The sequence below is a fragment of the Bombyx mori genome, chromosome 17 (assembly GCF_030269925.1).
Source record: "Bombyx mori chromosome 17, ASM3026992v2".
In the NCBI taxonomy this organism is placed as follows: Eukaryota; Metazoa; Arthropoda; class Insecta; order Lepidoptera; family Bombycidae; genus Bombyx; species Bombyx mori.
The window spans coordinates 16,614,828-16,630,516 of record NC_085123.1 but is presented as its reverse complement, the minus strand read 5'-3'; the positions used below and the strand labels follow the sequence as shown (position 1 = coordinate 16,630,516).

General features: G+C 40.3%; 1 protein-coding gene, 1 long non-coding RNA gene and 1 other non-coding gene across 9 annotated transcripts in view; 1 reads left to right on the top strand and 2 right to left on the bottom strand.

The window, feature by feature from the left end:
* Window positions 1-15,689, top strand: part of LOC101735999 (prominin-like protein) — a 62,048-nt gene that overhangs the window by 23,644 nt on the left and 22,715 nt on the right. The window lies entirely within an intron of this gene.
* Window positions 10,031-10,804, bottom strand: LOC134200381 (uncharacterized). The gene is made up of 2 exons (XR_009975274.1): window positions 10,510-10,804; window positions 10,031-10,213 (listed from the first exon to the last, which is right to left on the bottom strand). It is a non-coding gene; the product is annotated as an uncharacterized LOC134200381 (long non-coding RNA).
* TRNAP-AGG (transfer RNA proline (anticodon AGG)) lies at window positions 13,908-13,979 on the bottom strand. The gene has a single exon. It is a non-coding gene; the product is annotated as a tRNA-Pro (tRNA).

Below are 15,689 nucleotides of genomic sequence, written 5' to 3'. Positions count from 1 at the left end.
CGATCGTTATCGCGTCCGTTTATCTTCCACCGGATAAGATCGTTCTAAGCAGTGATATCGAGGCGCTGCTCGGTATGGGGAGCTCTGTCATTCTGGCGGGCGACCTAAATTGTAAACACATCAGGTGGAACTCACACACCACAACCCCGAATGGCAGGCGGCTTGACGCGTTAGTCGATGATCTCGCCTTCGATATCGTCGCTCCGCTAACCCCGACTCACTACCCGCTAAATATCGCGCATCGCCCGGATATACTCGACATAGCGTTATTAAAAAACGTAACTCTGCGCTTACACTCGATCGAAGTAGTTTCAGAGTTAGATTCAGACCACCGTCCCGTCGTTATGAAGCTCGGTCGCGCTCCCGATTCCGTTCCCGTCACGAGGACTGTGGTGGATTGGCACACGCTGGGCATCAGCCTGGCTGAATCTGATCCACCATCGCTTCCGTTTAGTCCGGACTCTATCCCGTCTCCTCAGGATACCGCTGAAGCCATAGACATCGTAACGTCACACATCACCTCGACATTAGATAGGTCATCGAAGCAAGTTGTAGCGGAGGACTTCCTTCACCGCTTCAAATTGCCCGACGATATTAGGGAACTCCTTAGAGCTAAGAACGCCTCGATCCGTGCGTACGATAGGTATCCTACCGCGGAAAATCGTATTCGAATGCGTGCCCTACAACGCGACGTAAAGTCTCGCATCACCGAAGTCCGAGATGCCAGATGGTCTGATTTCTTAGAAGGACTCGCGCCCTCTCAAAGGTCTTACTACCGCTTAGCTCGTACTCTCAAATCGGATACGGTAGTAACTATGCCCCCCCTCGTAGGCCCCTCAGGCCGACTCGCGGCGTTCGATGATGACGAAAAAGCAGAGCTGCTGGCCGATACATTGCAAACCCAGTGCACGCCCAGCACTCAATCCGTGGACCCTGTTCATGTAGAATTAGTAGACAGTGAGGTAGAACGCAGAGCCTCCTTGCCACCCTCTGATGCGTTACCACCCGTCACCCCGATGGAAGTTAAAGACTTGATCAAAGACCTACGTCCTCGCAAGGCTCCCGGTTCCGACGGTATATCCAACCGCGTTATTAAACTTCTACCCGTCCAACTCATCGTGATGTTGGCATCTATTTTCAATGCCGCTATGGCGAACTGTATATTTCCCGCGGTGTGGAAAGAAGCGGACGTTATCGGCATACATAAACCCGGTAAACCAAAAAATCATCCGACGAGCTACCGCCCGATTAGCCTCCTCATGTCTCTAGGCAAACTGTATGAGCGTCTGCTCTACAAACGCCTCAGAGACTTCGTCTCATCCAAGGGCATTCTTATCGATGAACAATTCGGATTCCGTACAAATCACTCATGCGTTCAACAGGTGCACCGGCTCACGGAGCACATTCTTGTGGGGCTTAATCGACCAAAACCGTTATACACGGGAGCTCTCTTCTTCGACGTCGCAAAAGCGTTCGACAAAGTCTGGCACAATGGTTTGATTTTCAAACTATTCAACATGGGCGTGCCGGATAGTCTCGTGCTCATCATACGGGACTTCTTGTCGAACCGCTCTTTTCGATATCGAGTCGAGGGAACCCGCTCCTCCCCACGACCTCTCACAGCTGGAGTCCCGCAAGGCTCTGTCCTCTCACCCCTCCTATTTAGCTTATTCGTCAACGATATTCCCCGGTCGCCGCCGACCCATTTAGCTTTATTCGCCGACGACACGACTGTTTACTATTCTAGTAGAAATAAGTCCCTAATCGCGAAGAAGCTTCAGAGCGCAGCCCTAGCCCTAGGACAGTGGTTCCGAAAATGGCGCATAGACATCAACCCAGCGAAAAGTACTGCGGTGCTATTTCAGAGGGGAAGCTCCACACGGATTTCCTCCCGGATTAGGAGGAGGAATCTCACACCCCCGATTACTCTCTTTAGACAACCCATACCCTGGGCCAGGAAGGTCAAGTACCTGGGCGTTACCCTGGATGCATCGATGACATTCCGCCCGCATATAAAATCAGTCCGTGACCGTGCCGCGTTTATTCTCGGTAGACTCTACCCCATGATCTGTAAGCGGAGTAAAATGTCCCTTCGGAACAAGGTGACACTTTACAAAACTTGCATAAGGCCCGTCATGACTTACGCGAGTGTGGTGTTTGCTCACGCGGCCCGCACACACATAGACACCCTCCAATCCCTACAATCCCGCTTTTGCAGGTTAGCTGTCGGGGCTCCGTGGTTCGTGAGGAACATTGACCTACACGACGACCTGGGCCTCGAATCAATTCGGAAATACATGAAGTCAACGTCGGAACGATACTTCGATAAGGCTATGCGTCATGATAATCGCCTTATCGTTGCCGCCGCTGACTACTCCCCGAATCCTGATCATGCAGGAGCCAGTCACCGTCGACGCCCTAGACACGTCCTTACGGATCCATCAGATCCAATAACCTTTGCATTAGATGCCTTCAGCTCTAATACTAGGGGCAGGCTTAGGGACCCCGGTAACCGTACTCGTCGAACTCGACAAAGAGGTCGACGTGCAACCTAACCCATGCATCAGCCCGCTGAGTTTCTCGCCGGATCTTCTCAGCGGGTCGCGATTCCGATCCGGTAGTAGATTCATTCGCGAAACAATTGCTCTTGAGTTGTTAGGTCTCCTTCGGAGGCGCTCGGGCAGTTGTTAGCAAATCCCACCCCTCTTGGCTGAGCCTTTGCTCGCCCACCTGTCCTGGTGAAACTGGAAAGGCCTTCGGGCCACCAGTAAACTTTCAATCATAAAAAAAAAAAAAAAAAAAAAAAAAAAAACATTATAACTAATTGAAACACGACATTGCGAATGAACTGTATGACTGTCAGCAGGTCGTACACCGCGCGGTGCACCGGATGCTCCTCATATTGTTGTGAGACTTCGCTATCTATACATACACAGATAGCACACGTAGATAGTGTACTCTTCGACGCGACGTCTGCGCGACGGACTATTGTTTTTCGCATACCCGATCCGGTGGACCGAATGGTAAACAGTCAATGTCGCCCTAAACACGTCATTACGGATCCTCCCGATCCATTAACGGTGATTTTAGGTACCACAAGCACCGGTCACCATTCTTGCTGAACCCGTCGCTTGCAATGAAGGGCTCGAAGAGTAAATTAAACCATAGTAACAGCTCACTGAGTTTCTCGCCGGATCTTCTCGTGGGTCGCGTTTTCGATCCGGTGGTAGATTTTGCGAAGCACTGCTCTTGCTAGGGTAAGTGTTAGCAACACTCCCGGCTTGAGCCCCGTGAGCTCACCTACTAGTTCGGTGAATCTAGAATAAGCCCTGGAGGTTACTAGAAAAGGAAGGAAAAAAAAAAATTTTTTTCGATTTTCAATTAATGGGCGGAAGCTAGTTACATTAGTTTTTATATTGCGTAGACTAATTTACAAGCTCCTGTTACATATTTCTTTATCGTAAACACGTCTGAACGTATTTGACTAGAAAACAACGAATGGTAGGTACTTGCATGTCATTGTGGCATTTGAGGACCGCCACCGTCGCGTCGCTTCGCTCGATACGGGTACACCGGGCGTCTTATGCTATAAGTGTCGACGACTTCGATTTTACTTGAGATTACATTTCGATGCATTAGTAACTGTAGACCCTCAGTAATTAAGTGTAAGTTTTGTTGGCTGCGTTGTAAATCTATACACATATAATAAAAGTAAAATTATGCACAGCGAGTTGGACACATTCGCTGTTGGAGCAATTTGTGGGTCAATTTATTTATTTATAATAATTAAAGAGGGAACTTTAAGGGAAATTCAAAAGAATCTTTTCTACTAGTACTAGATAGAATGCAGGAAATGCGGAGATATTGCAACATATTAAGATTTGTGTTTTTGAAATGTAACCTCTATCAAGTTAGTTTTTACTTAAATCTGCTGCTTTCTCTTAGAATAGTAGTTGAAATTAGAAAGTGTGCCCTAAGAGCTAAGACGCAACAAAACAACAGGTAATTAATTAAATTTAACGTGCTTTAGTCGTTAAAAGTCGTTCGTGTCTCTTGTTCTAAATTTTTTACAAAGGGTCATTTAAAAACTGAATGTACATTAAATAAAGTGAATTAGTATCAGACATTTGACCAAACGTTTGGTATAATGTTTGTAGAAGCCCCTAGAAGATCACGGATGTATAATATGCGGCCGGATTCAAAAAGCAACAAGTCCACATTACCTAACCAAACACAAGCTATCTTCGTGCTAATAAAGATTAAAGTCTTCGTTAACATAATCGATACGACTGGCTAGAATCCTACCCTTCTACAATAATAATAATATTGTGTTCAAATTGATCGCGTGTGGACGAAGAAAGTAGGGTATTTTTTAATAGGTGCTATAATCAATCATGTTACTGTTGAAGATTTTTAGAATTTTAATTTTTGACAACTTACTAGCGTTGGTGATATAATAACTATGTTGCCAACGACTTATGCAGTCAGATTAAATGTCACAGTATTAAATATTTATTGCGATATCGAATTGAAATCTAATTTTCATCAATTTAAGAAATAAATAAAGCATGTAACTCACAATGAGTTAAATATATTTAAACTTTTTATTAATTTTTGTACACAGAAAATATCAATCATATTATGCTCGTATAGGATAGTAGTTACTAGATAAGATGTGGGAGGACTGTCATACTTTCCTACTAAGAGTGAGTATACAATTTGAGCCATTGAGGCAACGAAAGCTCTTTGAAAATAAACGAGAGAAAATATGTAAATAATGGAAGCAAAGATGCAAGAAATACAAAATTTTAAAAGATAACTGTCGCATGTGTCGTCTCCCACATTATAAATAAATCGTTTCAAAGTAATAAAGATAAGTACGCATGCGACACGAACATTGAAACTACTGTACATTTTTTTTGACCGGGATATAAAGTGGCTTGGCTAACTCCTGGTGTGATAGAAAGTAAATTCTTCATCTAATGCCTGATATAGAATTGTAGTGTTAATTTTAATATTTTACTCATAAAACATAACTGGTTTTTCCTTTGTTCTCAGGTATGACGCGTTTGGTTGAAATAATATGCGAGGCTGGTAAATTATAAGGAAGTGGTGATTCATTTAGTAATGGGGTTCGATTTAAGGATAACTTAGACAGTATCCCGTTTAAATGAGTGGAATGCTTGAAGCGCGTTAGTTTTGAGGAATTGTTTTTTTTTGTTTTCCTCCTGAGTCAACTGGAAGTAACGTTTGCGTGGCCTCTCACGTGCTCACGACCATCTCGACGACGATTGTAGAAATTATGCTAGTAAAAATATTTTATTGACGGTGGCATTCACTTGTCCATGGGGCTCCCGTAACCGCGGAACGAAATGCGGGCGGTCAAGGATAATTTACACAAACTATAAATAACTATATAAAAATATATTCAATAAATTATCAAAGCAGCTGTAACAAATCAACTGTGCGTTCACGCCGATGCTATCAGACATTTGATAGCTCTTCTTGGAAGCTCCCTCGCGATATCGGAGCCGACCAACTAGACCCCTTACTTGAAACACCAATTTGTTATACCGTTGTAGTAAAGTTGAAAATTGAACAGCAATAGTTTGAATTAGCTTGGTTGTTGTGTATAAATAGCCCGAGGCATTGTTCACGTGAAGATGTGGCGCTTTTGTTTTTATCACTTTCGGTTAACCAGAGGTTTTACGTTACACATCATATCTGGTATTGTAATTTAATGATCTGTTCATGATAGGGCTATGATACGTGTTAGTGCTTAAAAATCAACTCATTCTCGATCCTGCGAACCGAACGGTAAACAGTCGACGTCGCCCAAAACACGTCATTTCGGATCCTCCCGATCCATTAACGGTGCTCTTAGGTACTTCAAGCACCGGTCATCGCTCTCGTCGAACCCATCGCTAGCGACGAAGGGCTCGACGAGTAAATTAACCCATAGACAGCCTACTGAGTTTCTCGCCGGATCTTGTCAGTGGGTCGCGTTTCTGAACCGGTGGTAGATTCTGCGAAGCACTGCTCTTGCTAGGGCTAGTGTTAGCAACGTCGTCAAGTTTGAGCCCCGTGAGTTCACCTAATAGTTCGGTGAAGTTAGAATAACCCCTCGAGGTTAGTAAAATAGATAGGGAAAAAAAACTTGGTAAGAAGGGCCCCGGTCGACCCTACAAGTGATGAAAATTGTTTTCTATAAATTGACAGTTGTATATGTCTCAATGTCTTTTGAGGTCGTGGTTGTAGCTTTGCGAGGTGTCGGCAGAGGCGTCGCTTTATGTGATAGTGCGGCTTGACGAAATGTAAACTTATCATAACGATGAGTGCATAACGTAGTATACAAATGTCTTCAAAAACGATAATTACTTTATTGTATGTGTATTCTATCAATTTTAACAGCATTTATGACTGTTAATAACTAGTTTTTCTGCATCGAACAAAATATTAAAACAAAATGTAAGTGAGCTTTTCACACAAAGAGAGAAATTCCTGCTTTATTGTAGTCTTACGTATATAACTAAAGACTTATTGATGGCAACATAATGACGTCATCATTCGTATTGATACAACATCCGTAACCTCATTTTGTACTTGTAGAGGAATTCCGACTGCAGAAATAACCGGTCTTCCTTTGTTCAGATAATAAGCGTGGGCTGGCTTAGTGTTGGCTACCTCACCAAAGTGCAGAAATGATTTTTTTTTCTCCTGCCTAATCATATAGCTTTGAGAGGCTATTTCAGCGTAACCTTAACTAGTAGGTGAGCTCACGGGGCTCAAGGCGGAGTGATGCTAACATTGGCCCTAGCAAGAGCAGTGCTTCGCAGAATCTACCACCGGTTCGGAAACGCGACCCACTGAGAAGATCCGGCGAGAAACTCAGTGGGCTGGTATTAATTGGTATCTCTTATGCGACATGTGGCAGTTACGAAACTTGGCGAGTCACCGTCGCGTTCAGAGATACTTGATCCCAAGAAAACTGTTTTAATATATTTGGTTGATTTTTTTTCTGATCTTTATTAATAAATAATATGACGTGTTCACGAGATCTTGCGGTTGGTAGTGTGTATTAAGTAATGTATTTACATTGATAATGACATGGGAGCTGATTCCCACTTTCCAGTTCTGGTGAGCAATTAATTTGATTCCATATTCAAACAAAGTACTTTAACATTAGTGCGTTGTTCATACACAAATATACAATCATAACGGTATATTCAAAGTATCCGAATCTGCAGAGTCTGGTCTCTGAGCGGCTATCGATCGCAATGCACCGACGTACTTCCCCCCGTCCTCTCCACATTATCTCCCTCCCCACCTCCATCAGGGATGAACAGGTACTAAAGAATAATAATGACATAAATGATTCAATATTCGTATGATAAGCTGACTTATTGTCAAGAGGTAGCCGCACCAGATACGCTGACAACAAATCGGATCACGATTTTTTTTCTGTTTCCGATGTGAGTGAAGCGTACGCGTTTTGTTGAAGACGAATAAGCGTCTTAAGCGCAGTTGGTCTCTACTGTACTGTTTCTCAGCTGGGCGACTCCTTAATAAGGAGCGTATGTCTGCTTGGCGGCTTCTATAGGCAGGACAAGAACCACCCGTGCGGACGGATAATACACCCAACCGCCAGTAGAATAATTACAGAAAGTTATTCCTTTATCGTGGATTTCATCCGTGAGCTTATTACATAAATGTATCTACGTACATACTAACCGAAAAAAAAAAAAAAAAACGAATAAACTACGATGAAGGGCGCGCATGAAATCGCTGTGTTATGATGACTCTTCCATTTCGAATAACGACAAAAATCTATTAAGTAGAATCGACTACGGTCTAAAGTTTCAAGTTTCTAAAATCTAAAGTAGTAAGTTTTATAGTTTTATAAATAAATAAATAAACATTTCAAACAAATAATTCTACATCCCTCGATATAAGAGTCGATATTATTGTATATCATGTCTGAGAATTAGGTGGTGTCAGACAGCCCTTGTTGACACGGCCACCCTACCTACACCCCTCCCCGAGTTCTCAATGCCTACAGCAACAGGCAGTTTCACGATTTTGGCTCGAAGGTACAGTGAACTCTCTTTGTTGTCCCAATATAACACGTCGTTTATTCTACATTTATTTAGTTTTTTTATAAAGGGACCAACTCGATTAGTTTTTCCTGTTAAATAGTCCGGGAATTAAAACAATACAAATATGCTTTTATCGACCAAATTTGACGGTTTGATATAACACGCGAGTTAATGAACGTTTAGTTATAAGGTCCGCTAAGTTCTCGCTGTTTTATTGTCGAAATTTTGTACATTTATCTATCTTTTTGGCAGAGTTCGAATACCTTGTCTATGTATACCTTGTCTTTTGAGATTATCCACGAATATAACCATTCTTTAATGTCTGTATATGAGCGGAACTGTTGTTCAGCCAGACTATTTTCCACCCAACGGAACAACTAGTAATCGGATGGTCTAATGTCTAGGGACTATAATGCGGTAGGACGTTACATTGGGCGTTTCGAAATAGAATTTAACGGGTTCGCTCGGCTTCAGCGTATTGAATTCGACGCCATTGCCCAGTCAGTGGTGGGTTCGTTCGGTTTCTTCAGCTCATAATAAATAACGCCGACCTGGTCCCACCAAATACACAATTCGACCGAACCGACGACAAATGTAGAAGCCTGACCGAGCAGATGCTTGCAGCAATAATTGCTTCAGCCATTTATTAACAAGTGGCGAGAACTTAGTTGCGCACTTAATATATTAATAACGTTAGTATAGTAAGTACGTACATATTATATTCATATTGTTAGTCCTTGGTCTATCACAATCATTAGTGGTCTGTCATATCTCCGCCGAATTACCCTTTGTCTGATATATCACGTTATCTGGTGATCTAGCTTCATATAATATATCGTAATGAAATGAAGCGTTTCACGTCAAACTGCTTTAAACCTGGATTTTGTTCCGAGTTCTGGTAACGCGATGCCTCTGCCATCACCTATATCCATACCCGTAACCCCATTCGTTGACTCCCCAGTCGTATTTTCTCGAGAGCATTAAAAATAACAATAAGTAACACAATACTACGAGTATAACCTACTTCTCAAACATTCGAGTACCTAGGTGCTGATCCCAAGAGTCGTTGAAAGGTCAGGGTGTCGTGGATCCCTTAGTAGAGAGGTTTTCGTTACGTACAATCCTGTCTTGAGGGTCCTCGGAGTAAGATTGAATGGTCCCTGAACCTTTGCACACTTCAGTCGAGTAGACTTAATCAAGGAAATTCATAAAAAAACTGTAATCTAACTTTTGGAAATTCCGAAAACTTGTTCTGTGATATCAGAATTATAATTATCATAATATAATGAGTTTGGCCATTCCCGAGCAGCCACAACATTATGTGTTTAATGCTTCGATCAACAATAGTAACTAGATAAAGGGATACGTACAAAATTAAAGCAAAAACTGTCCGCGTGAATATATACTTATATAGCTACATTCGTTTACTAACAAACGGAGAAAAAAGTTTTGAAACACTTTTACTTTCAAACTAATAACAACTATGGCACCTAGTAATAAAGTCACAAATCTCCAAAACATTATCTAATACTTACGATCATTCGTCACATAAAACGAGCAAAGCAATAAATTACTCCTGTCACTTACCAATAAAAAGACATATTTTAAACAACTTTTAATGTTAAATCAATCTTATGGTGCAACAAATAAAGTAACTTTTCCCTTAATTGCTCTGAGAACTAACATCGTTTTGCTTTATTTATTTTTGCTTCTTGAAATGCCGATTTCTATTTACTACAGGAGGTAAGGGAGTTGCGCTTAACACTAAAATAATTTATTAATGAATTAAAGTAAAAGTTTAGTTGTTTACTTTTTATGTTTTGGAAATGTATGTGTGTTAGTATCTATACATTACTTATTATTTTATTAGCGTTACGTTTTTGTGTAATATATATTTTTAAGTTTTCGCGACCAGTGCACATAATAAAACAACGTTTAAACGGTTTCAAGCGTGGTATTTTTATTACAATGTTTCGGCCACATTTCAGTAGCCGTGAGCACAGAAGGCAAAGATGTCCAGTGTCAATAAGCGGAGTTCTTAGCTGGCTTATAAAAGTCATCTCTTGTTTCTCTGGCGACAATCGAGATCCATTCTGCACACGTGATTGCTAGGAAAGCTAAAATAAAAATGGAAAGCTAAGTATCTAATGAGAGTCCAACAAACAGACACAAAAGCAGCATTAACCAATTTTAACCAACTAATTTTGAAGTGCTGCTAACAAATTTTAAAAAATTATTACAACACAAATCTACTCCATGCATTTACTGTTCTGTTAAGCAAAAGTTTGTCCATGTGTTGGCCGAGCCTTGGCCAACATTTGTAGCGGTGGTTAAAAATCGGTAATTTTGTTCAAAATTTAATATTATTTATAAGTTTAAAGCTTACAATATAGTTTATACTTCATGTACTTACCGAAAGTAAGATACTCCGGCCGTTAAATTGCTTTTTCGGGCCTTATTTTTGCAACTTTTGAATACACACTGCGGTATTGTGAGACGGGTTGACATTGGCTGTGTTTGAAGTGAACTAAACAAAATAAGAGCTCACATTTCAAGTGCGCTGTTATTTGACGAGACGGATTTTATGCACCGACCCGAAATCTAGTTACTATTGTTGATCGAAGGTTTAATGTTGTCTCACATACGAAGGCTCTCACAAAGAGCCAACGATTAGCCTGTTATGAAGCAGTTACCGAAGCCCATTAATACCAACGTCCCAATTACATTTGATTCACGTCTATTCTACCTTTAAAGTAACCTTATTGTAAATATAATTATTAGCCCTGTTGTGTATATTATAGTGGCGTTTTTGATATTATTGTGATCACTTTTTACGTTGACAATGTTGATGATGGTTGGATTTTGGTTTGCATAAGTTCGAAAGAGAACGCACAAAAAGCGTATGTTGCATTTGATAGTTATAATTAAGGTTTACGATTTGACGATGACTGGTTTTATTAATGGAAAATGCATCAATGTGAACATCACGTACATATTGTAATCGTCAGGGCCATGGTTAAAGAAAGGGGCCCGGATGGTAACAGATGTGCATTTACTTTGAAGTTATTTACACAAAAGTTATTGTGGTTTTAACACCTAAGCAAACCGACCCTAACAAACACTGGATTTTAACGAAGCGCTTTAAGGCAGCTTTGTAGGCTTAAAATCAGACTTAAATATTGGTTTAAATCTTATCTGGCTATGAGGACGGAAGCTAGAGTATAACGTGATAAAAGTTTAAATATAGTAAAGCAATGTAAGCTGTGGTATTAATCGATTGCCACAGTGCATAAAAATCATAAAGACAACACGATTGTATCAAAAAGCGTTGATCCTTCTGCAACCAAAATGTACTTTTTAAGATGTTTTAAGTCGTCGCGTCGTGACCTAAAGGATAACATGCTCGGTCAATTAGCATCGGGTGATGCGCCAGTGCCAGTGTTCCAATCCCCCAAGCCGTTACAAGTTTTTCAAAAGAAATACGTACCTAATCGTGGTCATGAATGTCTTCCACGACGACGAACAACAGCGTATAATAAAAGTAATGCGTTCCGGTTCGAAGGGCGGGACCGCCGTTACACAATACTGTTGAGTCTCAACCATCATTTTATCAGACTTTGTGTATGAGACATATGTTAAAATATCGGTCTAAGATCGATGAGTAGTTACATGCCACGATCCGCCTTTACTACTAAGCCACACTGACCTGTCAATATTTCATTATTCCACACTGAAAATATGCACAATACGTTGATGTACATAGTAGTTTGCATATAATTGACCTAATAAACGCAACTCGTATTTGCAACACGCTGTATTGTAATTCTCAATTCGGTTTAAGGCGATTTCATTATTCTGTAACATACGATAATAATAAGCGGGGTATGAGGGAATTGTTTCTGTGACAGAGAAGCTGATCATTATCTGAACACAGACAGAAGGCAAGTTTATTTACATTTAGCCACACACTTTATTATGATGATCACTCTGGGATGTTATGTATTTCATGAATACGCAATCTACGTATTATGTTTATGGAACTCATTATCGTTCACATTCAGTAAAGTACATCAAAACGAGTGCTGGATTACCGGTAGGGTGTGAGCCCGCACGGGTGGGTACCACGGTCAAGTCTATACATGACAGGCGCGAAGCAGACTTCTACTTATGTCTGTAGGTGGTTAGCGGTGTTATGTTATGCTGTCTACGTTCTGTGGTAACTTTTTTTTTTTTTTTTTTTTATTGCCCTTGTTGGCCGACGAGCATACGGCCCACCTGATGGTGAGTGGTTACCGTCACCCATGGAATTCAGCAATGCCAGGGGTAGAGCCAAGCCGCTGCTTACCGAGCTAAGCCGCTGCCTAACTTCATATAAGGTGGCTCTTGATGTCGTTTGCTCGCTTCTGCCAAAATGTAAATAAACTTAAGGTCATCCAAATAAACAGTGATATAAAGTATGAGTTCCTTTGTTCATCAAAATCGACACAACGACGAACCTTGGCCGTGCGTTGTTCGCTCCAGTGACCGCGGTAACAACGCTTACATCACGTACCTACGCGTGTACGTGCGATTACGTACGACACGGTAACGCACCTGTAGTGTGTGCGCTGCTGACTCACTCACTGTCTTAATGTTCATTTATTAACTTGTGAAGTGTGGGGTCGCGAGTTACGAAAATTGCATTATATTCATTATAGATTATCATGTGAAATCAACGCGAAACTACTTGAGTCCGAGACATTCTCTTTGTGAGTGTGGATTAGATGAGGGTACCCCGGAGCACATTTTTCTCGACTGCCCCAATATAGTGTCTCCTATTTATGATATCCTTCCAAAAGACATCGCCCGGTCTACTAATATTAATTCTCTATTAAGTTCAGTATATTCTAAACATGTATATATTCTATGTACATTTTTATCAATTGATAATATTTATCTTTAAAGCAGTTAACATATTCTAATATATTTGTTTGTGCTGTTCATAAAATCACACATTCGCATATGAAAAAACTGATCAAATTTATTTGTATTTACATTATTATTTTCTCTAAGCACCTGTCATTTTTGCTTACACTGTGACATTGGCAAAATCAATGCCTATGTCATAGGAGCCAATTTTATTTAAAAAAAGCGAAATTATCAGTGAATAAGTCGCATTTAGCGGGTTCCGTTGCCTCATCTAAATTAATTTAACTAAAACAATTAATTTTACCTACATTACTCAGATAGTGGAGTTATAGTAAGTATAATTGAGAGCGACATGAGGACTGCCGTAGGTACCAGCGGGGTACCCTGGGACTACAACAATAACACACTCAGCTACACATAATTTCCCTAAACATAATAATGAAGCCCAACAAATAATCTCCCCCGTTGCAGAATATGAAATCTCACAATGACAACGTTTACGAGTGTTCCACGAAAATTAGTTGGTACCGATTCTAAATACACATAATTCTATTGTTTGAAATATAATGATAGGAAGAGCGATGACCTTAGAGTTTGCTTATGGCTGTCTCGGCCACCGGAGTCAGGTCACGATCACTATGCTGCCTTGAGATTTTTTTAACAAAAAGATATATAACGCTAAAATAGCACATGAGAATACAACATAGATATAATAAGTAGTATATGTTCTTAGCGACGAGTGAGGCGCGCTTGCTCAGAGCTACATAAGTCGATATTCTCATCTCAAGCTTGCGTAGCGAAGTTGTATTTTTACTAAGATGTTTTTGAAGGCTTTCACTGAAAATGGAGTGCTTAAATACAATCGGTAATAATGTCTGGTGAAATATAAGAAAAAAAAAATTTGGGCTCGTCCGGGATTTGAACCCGGGACCTCTCGCACCCTAAGCGAAAATCATACCCCTAGACCAACGAGCCATTGTATGAGTTGACGAAACTTCGAGGCAGTATCTTAAATACGAAAAGAAAGCTTCATTGCAGAAATTGTTGCATTGCCCTGCTATCTTAATTAATAAGCAAAATTAAATTCGTTTTATTGATAAGTCTCACATTACATCTCAAAGAATACCTTACTTTTGTAACATTGTAAATTAATATTTGTGTGGACCTAGATCTATGTGCATAATATTATTATTACGTATGTCGTGTTTTAAGTAGACAGAATGGTGATTGATTGGCCACCACTGCGCGCCTAAATTTTAATGCAATTACGTTTTAGATGAATTCTACTAGGTACGTTAATTTCATGAGATTAGCTCGGATCACTGCTTGCACGAGATGATGTTTAGCGACCGTTACATTTAATTGCACCATGTTCAACTTGTATTTGTAACTTTCTCAACGCGCTATCAATTTAAATAATATTCATGATTGAAACTGGGACGACTCTGCGTCGTCACAAGATAAATTGGTTTAACTAACGGGTCACTGAACAACTTAAATGCTACACGCTATTTCAGTATTTAACTGCTTAAAAATAAAGGCTACATTTCTGTCTGCCGTGTGTTTTACGATGACACTCGGAACACAGAAGTAACAAGCGATATTGGTCTTTGGGATTCGAAAAATAAAGTCTAAATTCGTAATTTTGATAGATCGTTGTATCGAATGATGGACATCAATTTAAGATGTTGATTAACATAGTGACTCGTGTAGAACATGTGTTAACCGGAGAACAGTATTCACAGAATTCATATGCGGTCGTTATCCAAGCGCTAGTGATAGGTAAAGGCGCGCGGTCGTCGGTTCGAGATTGGGCTATACGATTTTCAATTTGTCAGTGTCTCTCAATTAGGTATCGATGCTGTTAATGCAAGGGTTCGTATTATTATTATTATTACGACTAGTTCGGCGATCAGAGCAGCAGTAAATTTTGAAATGAAATGAAAAATGAACCAGTGAATTTGAGACATCAATGATTTACAAATTTCAAGCGCACTTATTTGATGTATATATGTACATAGAACTGTAGCTCTTCCCTAACCCATGCATCAGCCCACTGAGTTTCTCACCGGATCATCTTAGCGGGTCACGATTCCGATCTGGTACTACTAGATTCATTCGCGAAGCAGCTGCTCTTGAGTGGATAGGTCTCCTTCGGAGGGGCTCGGACATCTATTAGCAAAGCTCATACATATAATAAAATAGTAGAACCCAGTGTATCTGTAAAAAAAACAGTTGTTACCGGAATGGTTTTTCATTCGTTTTTACTGCGCTTTGCATTTACGTTTTTTAATCCGCTGTTAAGTCCTTAGATGTAAGAGTAGAATGAAGAGAAGTACATTATAAATATTAGGGGTTAAAGTATGAAATTTTCGAAGTCTCCATCTTTCTTGTCTAAGCTGAATAAAACAAACAACTGAAAGTCGATAATCGATGTTGCACATTTTTTAAAAGAATATGAGGTCATAGGTACAATTTGAAAAAAAAAATTCACTCAAAAATCTTAAACCATGAAGGTTCTATGTCAATTCGAAGTACCTATTACAATAAAACGGCAATTTCATACTTTAACCCCTATTATCTATATATTAATACGTGAAGCAAAAACGTTGTATCCCTTTTTACAAAAATTGCGCGGACGGAGGAGTATGAAATGTTTTTACACTTATAGAGAACATAGAGAAG